Genomic DNA, 12,635 nt, shown 5'->3' with positions numbered 1-12,635 from the left:
TATTAGGCGCTTATATGAGGAATCTAACACTTGTTTTACCTCTATCCTAGCTTGTAGAAGAGCTTGTAAATTTGTGGCCGATAAGGCTCGCTTGTGGATGAGCTCCAGTTCAGAAACCCTATGAAGAGCTTTTATTATGTCCTGGGCCCTTTCTTTTTTAATTTGGGACCCATGTTTAATAAAAATGCCTCGTAGGATGCACTTCGATGCTTATAAGGGGGATGTGTCATCCACTGAGTGGTCTTCTATGAACCTTGTTATAGAGGTCTGAACATTGGTAACACAGAGCTCATCCAGCAGCAATGACTCGTTCAGTCGCCACGACCCTCTGGGGGCCGAGAGAGAGGGAATCTCAATCGTACAATAGACCGGCGCATGGTCCGACCACAGTATGTTATCCATCCCAGTATGTTGGATCCAGGGGAGGGCATTGTGTTGTAGTAATATATAGTCTATACGACTATATGAGTCTTGTGTGTGGGAATAGAAACTATAGTCTCTGTTTGACGGGTGTTTTAGTCTCCATGTGTCAAACAGTTGGATGCGAAATAAAGCTTTTTTGATACGTTTAAAGGTAGTGTATGCAATGCTAGATTTCCCCCTGGAATTATCCAATGCGGGGTTGAGGGTGACATTGAGGTCGCCGCATAAAATTGCTGTACCTTGTATCAAGGGGATCGCGGCGTCTACCAAACGAGCAACAAAGCTGTCCTGTTTTTGATTTGGGGCGTATGCATTAATTATTGTGAGTGTTTGGTACCCCACCTTCAGCGAGAGGATAATCTGTCTTCCAAGACTATGGGGTACTTTGCACGTTGCGACATCGCTACTGCGATGTCGTCGGGGTCAAATCGAAAGTGACGCACATCCGGTGCCAGTAACGACATCGCAACATGTAAAGCCTAGATGCACCTATAAACGATCGCAAAAGCGTCGTAAATCGGTGATCTGTGTAGTGTCGGTCATTTCCATAATTTCACTGAAGTGACAGGTACGATGTTGTTCCTCGTTCCTGCGGCAGCACACATCGCTGTGTATGAAGCCGCAGGTGCGAGGAACATCTCCTTACCTGCGTCCCGCCTGCAATGAGGAAGGAAGGAAGGAGGTGGGCAGGATGTTTACGTCCCGCTCATCTCCGCCCCTCCGCTTCTATTGGCCACCTGCCGTGTGATGTCACTGTGATGCCGCGCGACCCGCCCCCTTAGGAAGGAGGCGGGTCGCCGGCCAGAGCGACGTCGCAGGGCAGGTAAATGCGTGTGAAGCTGCCGTAGCGATAATGTTCACTACGGCAGCTATCACAAGAGATCGCATGTGCGACGGGGGCGGGGACTATCGCGCTCGGCATCGCTACAATCGGCTAGCGATGTCTCAGCGTCAGAATCAGAATCAGATCCTGTCAGAATCCTCTGGATCTGGGGGACGCAAGGCCCTGTGGGCTCTTTCAAGTTCAAGAGGGGCTCCTGGTGGCCTCTTTAGTAAGCTATTAAAAATTGAAAGGAGGACTGCAGGAATATCAGGAGCGGCAATGGACTCGGGAAGGCCCCTAACACGTAGATTGTTCCTTCTATTTCTGTTCTACAAATCATCTACATGCTATCGGAGGGCAAATAATTGCTTGGACTGGTTCTTTACTGTCTCTTGGATAGATTGAATTTAAGAGAATTGCCGCTCGACAAGGGTGTCAACCCTATGGGTGAGTGAAGAAAGTTCAGTCCGCAATTGGGTGAATTCCTGTTTACGCTCCGCTACCACTTGGTTGACCAGTGCTGCAATGTCATTCTTGATGGGAATCGCTTGTAACAGTGACCGCAGATCTGCCAAGGATGCCGGATGGTCCTCGTCCATCGAGGCAGCAGTATGAGACATGTTGGGATATGCACGAAAAGAGTCCTGTAGAGCTGGACCATATATCACTTTCTGTGTACCTTGGGGGTTGTTTATGCCTTCCCATGTCTGTGGCATTGTCGCATGTTGAAGTGTTGGGGACTCCAACACCCTGAGCCCTCTGTTCACGGGCATCAGTGTGCCCCTCTCCAGATCCCCATCTGGGCCTGTCAGGCTCTCTGCCCAGGAGGAACCCGTGAACCAACTCTCTGAATGGGTGGGGGATGTCTCCCTATGGGGGATTCTCCAGGGCTCGTTAGGAGCCACTAGGGGACTATGTGGTCCCTCTCCATCCACAAAACCCCCGTGGACCCTGAGACCTCTAACAGGGGAGTGGGACTGGAATTGTTGCCACAGCCTCTGGCTTGGGCCCCCCTCACCAGGTCCCCTCGCAGTCCCAGTGCCTGTGAACTGCAGACAGGCAGACCATGGGGGCTAAATGCAGCACTTTCCGCCTCCCCATCCACAGCACCTGTATGCAGGGTTAATGACTTCTCTCCTGCTGCTCGTCGCGGCGACATCTTCTCCATAGCCCGGGGCTGCAGGGGTGAGTCAGCGTTTGTGCCCGAGCGCATGTGCACCCCGCTCTCACCGGCTGCAACCGCCCGATTCCCACGAGCGCCGACCGCAGGTGAGTTGTGAGAGCTCTCCGGTCCCAGCAGAGTCGCAGCGGAGCGCGCGGTAGGTGAGGCCATAGCTGTGGGTGTCCCATCCTCCATCGCTGAACCGCCGGCCTGCTCCCCATGTACGCGGCCGCCATCTTGGAATGGCGCCGCTGGATTTAGTGCCTCTCTCTGCGCGGAGCTTCTGTAGCTTCCCGCCGCCATCGTGGGTCTGACTGTGGGTCCCACTGTATCACGGGGCCTCCCCACCACTTCTCCCATCCTCCGGGTCCCTGAGACTGCTGCATTTTCGGGCATCGGGTCTGGTACTGGGTCAGGATCTGCACGCTTCAACTCCCGCCCTGGCTGTGTTACTGCCCCAGGCTCCCGAGAGCAGGTGAGATAGGATCCAATGTTGCTGTGGGATGAGGGTGGTCGTCTTGGGGTGCTGGGCTTGACCTTTTTGGTTGAGGATTTGCCCATTTTAGATGTAAAAACCGGCTTTATGGGGGATTATAGTGAGGAGCTCAAAGAAGCAACGTCTTCACTCGGCCATGTCCGGCTGCGCCCCCCCTGAAATTGAGATCTTAAATAAGGGAAAAAAATTGTACCAACACAAAATTTTGATCTTTTGCAAACATTAATTGATATAAATAAATTTTCTAGAAATGTAACCATTAAGAGACATTTTGTCAATAATGAGGGTGTAATGGACTCTGACAGCGCTTCTGAGGGAATAGCTGTGTGAGGTAAATCCTGGGATATTAAGAGGAATGATGATGTCCAGTCATCATTTCTCTCATCACTCCCTGGTGGCACCCCCTCCCTTGTCCCTTCACACACAGAGGTCCTTCTCAGATGCCACAACATCTGGAAAGGTGTGAAGTCCCACTTACACTTCCAACAGCCATCTCCTATTATATATAGATTTGTTGTCCTCTCAGGCCTTTACAACAAAGAGGCACAGGATGACCCCCTGCCGTGACCCTGTAACAGGGGCTGCTATCTACTTAGCCAGCTTGGAAGTATCCAGACAGAAAGGCTCCGGTAAGATATGGTTAATATCTCGTGAGCCATATTTCCTATAAATATGGCAGGCATAAAAATGGTGTCCCCGCATGCGGACGATGCTAGCACATATTTTGTAGGGAAATGGGGCCTAGGAAAATACCCCAGGCGTGATATCGGCCGGTGGGGAACTGGCAGACAAGCCATGAGTCCTCTCGCTTGGCAGCTAAATTCATAACGGTCACAATGAGAGCATTGGCGTCCGCCTACGACGTTCCCAGGCAAAGTTATGATTAATATTCCCCTGGGAATATTATTCTAACTCAAGGCCGGGGGGAGTGGCAGTGCTTCCCTCTGAGGTCACGAAGGTAGGAGGGGACGGGGATTCCACAAGATTGATAAACTCAGATCGGACATTTTAGCTTGTTCTTTCGCCGGGGGTCACATGTACGAAACATCTGTGGGAAAGATCCTAGAAACCTGGTCTACAGCGCCCCCCTGTGGCCAGACACACAAGGTAACTGATTGAATTGTATACCTGTTTGTAATCCATATCCTGCTTGTAACTGTACTCTGACCTATGTATATTCTGTAGATTCCCTATTGTATATATTGTAGTTTCTAGTGTGCTTTAGGCTGATTAAATTATATAATTAATCTTGGGCTGTTCTGTTATCTCGATCTTGAATTCCACGTCTGTGTGTTCGGCTAATAGTTACCGTAAGTCGGTTGGTGGCAGCGAGTTTGTGCCAAGGATTATTGTGGGGCAGCCGGGGAGATTGGAGGAGGTTTTTGTATATTCCGTCTGCTGGAGTCGGGGGAATATACACCTCACTCTCACCGGGAGCCCTTCAATCATCGGCACAGGAGAATAGCGGCCTCCTTGCTTATTTTCGGGCAATTCCATGATTGGCCTGACTATAAGAGGGGCGCTAGAGAGCGCGTCACGTGCTCTGTCTGTCGGTCGGGAGGTATAAAGGAGGGGTGTGTCTCCCGCTTGTTACCCCCCGATCGTGACGTACTGGTAGACAGCACGGTGGATTTCTGAGTGACCCCCCCCCCCGGTGGTCCTTGACATATCTGCCTATGAAGGTTCATTTGTTAACCCCTTCACGTAAAGTTACGTCCTATTTTTACGTGACTTAACGACCAGGGACGTAACTTTTCTACCTAAAATTCATTTGATTGCCGTGGTCATAGCAACAGTTTTCAAATGATGTCCCCTGCTGTTTCTTACAGCAGGGAACCTTTGCTTGACCCCAATGGGGGGTGGCATTGCCACCCCCCATCCACGATCGCTGTGATTGGCTGTTCAAATCTGGGCTAAAAAATAAATGCACCAAAGAGTGTGATCCTGTGAGATTCTGCTATAAGGTGCTGCAGCAGCACCATATCATAGCTGGAGACCAGCAGACACAGCGCCGCCACCCCCTGCAGCACTGATTGGGACGATCGTGCTATGATGTTCGTGCGATCGTGCAGGGGGGTGGTCTGACCTGGGGGTGACCGGCATCCCCAGGCTTGTTTTGGCTTGGGGAGCCCTCCCCCAACATGTCTGCACTGTGCCTTGATGGTACTTGTAGTACCACATCGCCACCGTCCGGTCGCCGCTTCCTGATATCCTGCCGCTGTAAGTATTGCCCCTGTGCGCTCCCGTGCAGACCCTGCGCACTCCCGATCTGCCATCCTACCCGCCGATCTGCCCCAGCCACCCGCCGATCTGCCTGCTGATTTGCTCCCCCTGCGTTTTCTTCTCCTGCAGTCGGAGCAATCTCTCCCCTGGCTATTGTTGTCCCTCTCCGACGTTCCCTACCTGCTGCCACCGGGTTATCCAAGGTCTTCTGCATACGAGGTCCGATCGCATTTGCCTCCATCGCTGGCTCCTTCCTGGGTCCTTGCAGAACTGTCTGTCTTACTGCCTGCTCCTGTAATAAGCCATCCATCTTTCTGCCTGCTATAACTCCTGCAGTTCCTCTGTTCAGTGATCCTCTTATTGATACTTTGCTTCTGTGAGCATAATGGTTTTTTTGCGTCCGTATCACCCATTGCTTTTGCCCCCCTCCGTGTGTGCATCCTGCAGCAGCTGATTAGTGATGCACATCACTGCTCGGCATCCGTGCGTTTTGAAAAGGCAAATGTCGCTCCTTCTCTTCCGAGCCCTGCTTGTGCATCCAAACAATTGATTTCCACCACACATGAAGTATCTGCGTACTCAGAAGAAATTGCACAATAAATTTTATGGTGCATTTTTTTCCTGATTTCTTTGTGAAAAAAAGCTACCTGGTTGAAGTAACAATTGTGTTTAAGGCTATGTGCGCACGTCGCGTAAAAACATGCAGTTACGCTGCGCTTTGTAGCGCAGCGTAACTGCATGCGTCCTGCGTCCCCTGCACAGTCTATGGAGACTGTGCAGGGGCCGTGCGCACGTGGCGTTTAAGAGCGCAGCGCTTCGGCTACTGCCGAAGCGCTGCGCAAAAAGAAGTGACATGTCACTTCTTTCCTGCGCTTTGCCGGCAGCTCCTGCTCTGTCTATGGCAGGAGCTGCAGGCAGAGCGCATGGAATCGGCGCTCACTACGGACATTTCTGCAGCGATCTAAAGCGCACATGTGCTCTTCAGATCGCTGCAGAAATTTCTGCAGGGCTTGTACGCAACGTGCGCACATAGCCTAAAAGAAAATAATAAATATTTCACGGCTCAATGTTATCAACTTCTGTGAAGCCCCCAGGGGTTTAACACTAGAAGTCCCAGGAATTTCGAGCTCCATAGGGTTCCAATGGTAGAAATGTTAAATGACCCCTCTCTGGGACTTCTAGTATTAAAGTGCTCACCAAACATCTAGATAAATTCCTTGAGGGCTCTAGTTTCCAAAATGGGGTCACTTGTGGTGGAGCTGCACTGTTTAGGCACCTTTGGGGGGTCTTCAAATGCCACATGGCGTCCGCTAATGAGTCAAGCTAATTTTGCTTTCAAAAATTCAAATGGCCCTCCTTCCTTTCCGAGCTGTGCGCCCAAACAGTTGATTTCCACCACATGTGAGGTATCTGCGCACTCAGGAGAAATTGCACAATAAATTGTATGGTGTGTTTTTTTTTTTTTCCTGATACCCTTGTGAAAATGCAAAGTTTTGTGACTAAACTAACATTTGTGTACAAAAAGTAAAATTTTAATTTTTTTCCTTCCACATTGCGTTGGTTCCTGTGAAGCACCTAAAAGGGTTAATAAACTTTTTGGATGTGGTTTTGAGCAGTGTGAGGGGGTACAGTTTTTACAATGGTGTCACTTTGGGTTATGTCACCTTGGCCTCTCAGTCACTTCACATGTGATGTGGTCCCTGAATAAAATCTTAAAAAAAAATAAATTGTGTAGCTAGAAAAGGTAAATCGTTGGGCGATCTTCTCACCCCCAGTCTCTATAGTGCACCTGTCACTAATACCACATGGCTTTCTTGCACTGGCTTCTACAAATGTGCAGGCTCAAAATGTAACGTCTGTCAGTATGCTATACAGACAAAAAAGCAAAAAAATATTGAGTTTCATAAATTGTGACACAACTCCGCTGTATACTGCATTGTTTGTAAAAATTGTAAAATAAAATATATAGGATGTACCATCCGTAAATTAAAACGTATCATTGCGGAACACATCTCAAATATTAACAATAAAAATGCAGTTTATTCAGGTGCGGGTAAACACTTTGTGAAACAACATGGAGGAAATTTACAACATTTTGGCTTTTATGGAGTGAAGAGGGTTAATAAACCTTTTACGTGGAAGTGATTGGACCAAAAAGGTCTGTCTAAGGCTGGTTTCAGACGTCCATGTTTAATCAGGTACAAGTCACACGTATGGTTATGGTTATACGTGTGTCACGCGTGTGACATGTGTTTGCATATGTGTGATATGTCCCAGAGAAAACACGGGTCTGTGTTAAAAACGGATGTCACACGGAGCTGAAACACGGACGTCTGAAACAGGCCCCAGAGAAGCCCTTTAGATTATACAAATCAATAGCAAATATCCGAATGGAATGAACTATAGAAACTATACGCTATTTATTTATTAGAAATCACGTTGCAGTTATAATATTGGTATTGCATATATTCATTGTATTTTTTTTATACAATTGTGTGTATTTGTATGGCTGTTTTGTGATTGGTTGTTCCATGTTTTAAAAGATTTTCCATGACACTAGGATTTGTTACTCACTGATTAACCCCTTCACGACCACGGGCAGTAAAGTTACTTCCTATTTTAACGTGACTTAACGACCAGGGACGTAACTTTACTGCCTAAAATAAATTTGATTGCCATGGACATAGCAACGGCTTTCAAATGATGTCCCCTTCTGTTTCTTACAGCAGGAGACCCTTGCTTGACCCCAGGGGGGTGGCATCGCCACCACCCATCGACGATCGTTGTGATTGGCTGTTCAAATCTGAACCGCCAACCACATCGTTCGCACTGATTTTGGCTAAAACAACACCTGAAGCAGTGCAATACTGTGAGATCCTGCTATGAGGTGCTGCAGCAGATCATAGCTGGAGCTCAAACATGTCACCCCCAGCCCCTGCAGCACTGATTGGAGCGATCGTGCTATGGCGCGCAATCGCTCCATCAGCGTGCAGTGGGGCAGTCTGATCTGCAGGTGACCGCCCTCCGCAGGCTTGTGTTGGTCTGGAGAGCCTTCCCCCAACATGTTTGCAGCGTGCACCGGCTGGTACTTGTAGTACCACTACGGCTCTGCTACCGCTGCCGCCGCTCCTGCTCCACGTAAGTATTGCGCGCTCTCCCTGATGGTCCCTTTGCGCTCCCGTGATCATCCCCTGTGCGCTCCCGTGATGGCCCTGCCCCCTGCCGCAATCTGCCCCCTGCCGCGATCTGCTCCCTGCTGCTGTGCCCCCTGCCATTCTGCCCCCTGCTGATGTGCCCCCTGCTGATGTGCCCCCCCCCCACTGCGCCGTGATCTCTATTCTGCTCCCATTCTCCTGCCTCTGCTTCTCTGGTCTCCCCCTCCCCATCTGCTCTCTCCCTCCGACGTCCCCTACCTGCCTCCACCGGGTCATCCGAGGTCTTAACTGGCCCGATCACATCTGCCTACATCGCTGGGTCCTTCCTGGGTCTTCTGATGAGCTGTTCAACATCCTGCCTGCTGCTCCTGTAAGAAGCTGTCCGCTTTCTGCCTTTCATTCCTCCTGCAGTTCCTCTGGTCGGTGATCCTCCTGCAAATCTTCTGGGTACTGTGAGTATAATTTTTTTTTTATTATTTATTATCCCCTGTCAGTTTTTAAACCTCATCCGTCCGTGCGTCCCGCCGAGTGCTGATCAGTGATGCAGATAACGTATCTGCATCCGTTGTCAATTTTTGTCCGTATCTTGTGTCGTTTTGTTGCATCTCATCCGTGTGTGCGTACTGCAGCGTCCGAGCGCTGATCAGGGATGCACATAACGGATCGGACAATTTTTGACGTGACTTTTTTTTCCGTATCCCCGACGCTTTTTGTATCTCATCTGACCGTGCGTCCTGCAGCGGATGATCAGTGCAGCACGGCATCTGTGCGTTTGAAAAGTCAAATGGCTCTCCTTCTCTTCTGAGCTCTGCCATGCACCCAAATAATTACTTTCCATCACATGTGAGGTATCTGCGTACTCAGGAGAAATTGCACAATCATTTTTATGGTGCCGTTTTTCCTGAAACCGTTATATAAAAAAAAAAAAGCTACGTGGTTGAAGCAAAAATTTTGTGGTTAAAAAAAAAATAATAATTTTCACGGTTCAACGTTATCAACTTCTGTGGAGCCCATGGGGGTAAAAGTGGCTCACCAAACATCTAGATAAATTCCTTGAGGGGCCTAGTTCCAAAATGGTGTCATTTGTGGGGGAGCGCCACTGTTTATAGACACCATAGGGGGTCTTGAAACGTGGCATGGCGTCCGCTAATGATTCCAACCAATTTTGCTGTCAAATGGTGCTCCGTCTCTTCTGAGCCCCGCCATGTGCCCAAACAATTACTTTCCACCACATGTGAGGTATCTGCATACTTACGTTTTATGGTGCATTTTTTTCCTGATACCCTTGAGAAAAAAAAAGCTGCCTGGTTCAAGTAACAGTTTTGTGGTTAAAAAAAAAAATAAAATTATTCATGGCTCAACATTATCAACTTCTTTGGCGCCCCTTGGGGCTCACTAAACATCTAGATAAACTCCTTGAAGGTTCCACAATGGGGTCACTTGTGCAGGAGCTCCATTATTTAGGCACCTCAGGGGGTCTCCAAATGCAACATTACGTCAGCTAATGATTCCAACCAATTTTGTCAAATGGCGCTCATTCTCTTCTGAGCCCCGCCATGCGACCAAACAATTACTTTCCACCACATATGAGGTATCGTCGTACTCCGGAAAAAATGCACGATAAATTTAATGGTGCATTTTTTTCCTGATACTCTTGTGAAAAAAAGCTACCTAGTTGAAGCAACAGTTTTGTGGTATTTTTTTTTTTCTTTTCATGGCTCAATGTTATAAACTTCTGTGAAGCCCCCAGGGGTTCAAAGTGCTCACCAAACATCTAGAAAAATTATTTGAGGGCTCTAGTTTCCAAAATGGGGTCACTTGTGGGGCAGGTCCATTGTTTAGGCACCTCAAGGGGACTCCAAACCCGACATGGCGTCTGCTAATGAGTCCAGCTAATTTTGCGCTCAAAAATTCGAATGGCGCACCTTCCCTTCCGAGCTCCGCCGTGCGCCCAAATAATTGATTTTTACCACATATGAGGTATCGGCGCACTCAGAAGAAATTGCACAATAAATTGTATGGCGCATTTTCTCTTTTCTCCCTTGTAAAAATCCAAAATTTTATGGCTAAAGTAACATTTTTGTGTTAAAAAGTCAATTGAAATACTATGTCCCAGGAATGACAAAAGTATTTTAGGAGTGATACCTTTATAGGCTAACCAGAAAAATTATATTAGCAGCTTTCAGAGCACAAAGGCTCCTTCCTCAGGCATATTACAAATGGATTGAGCCTCTGTGCTCTGAAAGCTGCTAATATAATTTTTCTGGTTAGCCTATAAAGGTATCACTCCTAAAATACTTTTGTCATTCTTGGGACATAGCCAGGAAAAGCAATTGAAATACTATCACAGTACCACAATATTACCCTGGAATGCACATTGTGTTAAAAAGTAAAATTTTCATTTTTTCCTTCCACATTGCTTTGGTTCCTGTGAAACACCTGAAGGGTTAATAAACTTCTTTGTATGTGGTTTTGAGTAGCCTGAGGGGTGCAGTTTTTAGAATGGGGTCACTTTTGGGTATTTTCTGTCACCTCGGCCTCTCAAAGTCACCTCAAATGTGATGTGGTCCCTAAAAAAATTATTTTGTAAATTTTGTTGGAAAAATGAGAAATTGCTGAACTTTGACCCCTTCTAACTTCCTAGTGAAAAAAAAATTTGTTTCGAAAATTGCGCTGATGTAAAGTAGACATGTGGGAAATTTTATTTAGTAACTATTTTGTGTGACATATCTCTCAGATTTATGGGCATAAATTTTCAAAGTTTGAAAATTGCGAAATTTAAAAGTTAATGTATTTGATTGTTGTAGTAGTTTAGTATGTAGTGGTTAAATTTAAAAGTCACGAATCCTGATTGGGTCACGCCCGTCTCGCGCCCGCCCTTGGGTGGAGCTACACCTCCTTAAAAGCTCCCCCTGCCATCATGGCGGCGCGCGACCGTCCTTCTATGTTTGGATGTCTGGCAGTGTGCTGCCACGCCACTGCTCAGGCACTATTGTCTTTTGTGGGCTTTGCCCTTGCTGCTCAGGCAGCACCTAGTTTGCAGGTCTTGCCCCTGCCTTGCTGCTCTGGCAGTATCCCGTTGAGCAGGCTGTGTTCCTGTCCCAGGTGAGCCCCTCGAGTCTCTGTCAGACTCACTTGGTTTCTGAAGCACACGTGCGTGGGCACCTCTGTGCTACCCCCGTGCCATATTCCTGTGACTCCCGCTGGCACACGTGTGTAGGCACCTCTGTGCATCCCCGTGCAACAGGTACACCGTACGAGAAGCCCCGAGCCATACAACCCTCACGGGTTAGGGCGGACCGGTGTACATAGATCGTCTGTGACGTTCCAGACGATCACTAGCAGCAACCCGCTCACTCTTTCCTGACCATAGCAGCGGTCCCTTACACCGCACAGTGGACCTTGACCGGCGGAAGCTGTCCATTTCCCATCTTGGCACGCTTCCCCGGGTCCCCCTCGTAACATAAAGGGAGTGGTCCAAACTGGAAACACCTGACCAGGAGTCTGAGGCTGCTACAAAGCAAACTGACATTAACCCTCTCTATGCCAAAGGAAAGGAAACCACATCTAAATAGCAGAGTCTCACCAGGTAAAGTGAGACTCAGACCCAGAACCTGTCACTAATCTCTTACAGCAGAGAGATGATCGTGACAGTCACTCTATTGTAGGGTAATGCACACTTGTGTCTTCTGAAGTCCAGTATGTGAGTGCAACTGAGCCTTTCTTCAGAATCTTCTCTCAGGACCATGCGCTTTCATCCCTCCCTTATAGACACTGTCTCAAATGCTGCCATGATGTGATTGGCAGCACCTGGGAAGGAAGGGTGAAAGCGCACCCACCAAGAGTAGCCCCACCGAGCGCATCAAGAGCGCACCTACTGAGACTGCACCCACCAAGAGCACACCTACTGAGAGCACACCCACCGAGAAGTGCACCTACTGAGAGCAACGAGAGCGCACCCACCGAGAGTAATCCCATCAAGAGGGCACCTACTGAGAGCGCACCCACTGAAAGCGCACCTACCGAGAGTACACCCACTAAGAGCACCGAGCGCACTCCCACCGAGAGTGCACCTACTGAGAACACACCCACCAAGAGCATCAAGAGTGCACCTACTGAGAGCACACCCGAGAAGCGCACCTACTCAGAGCAACGAGAGTGCACCCACCGAGAGGTCACCAACCTAGAGCGCACCCACCGAGAGCTTACCCACCGAGAACACACCCATCAGGAGCCTACTCTAAAGAAGCACCCAGTGGCTCTTTACAAACAGATTTCACATCCTGCTCTCCAAAAGCAACAAATGTAAAGTACTTTGCAATGCATTGATGGCCACACACAACTTATCCACAG

General features: G+C 48.5%; 1 protein-coding gene across 5 annotated transcripts in view; it reads left to right on the top strand.

Annotated features, from left to right (window-relative positions):
* Positions 1-12,635, top strand: part of BBOF1 (basal body orientation factor 1) — a 115,513-nt gene that overhangs the window by 80,481 nt on the left and 22,397 nt on the right. The window lies entirely within an intron of this gene.

This window comes from Anomaloglossus baeobatrachus, chromosome 12 (genome assembly GCF_048569485.1).
Source record: "Anomaloglossus baeobatrachus isolate aAnoBae1 chromosome 12, aAnoBae1.hap1, whole genome shotgun sequence".
NCBI lineage: Eukaryota > Metazoa > Chordata > Amphibia > Anura > Aromobatidae > Anomaloglossus > Anomaloglossus baeobatrachus.
Note: the sequence above shows the minus strand (reverse complement) of the source record. Positions and strands in the feature narration are given on the sequence as shown.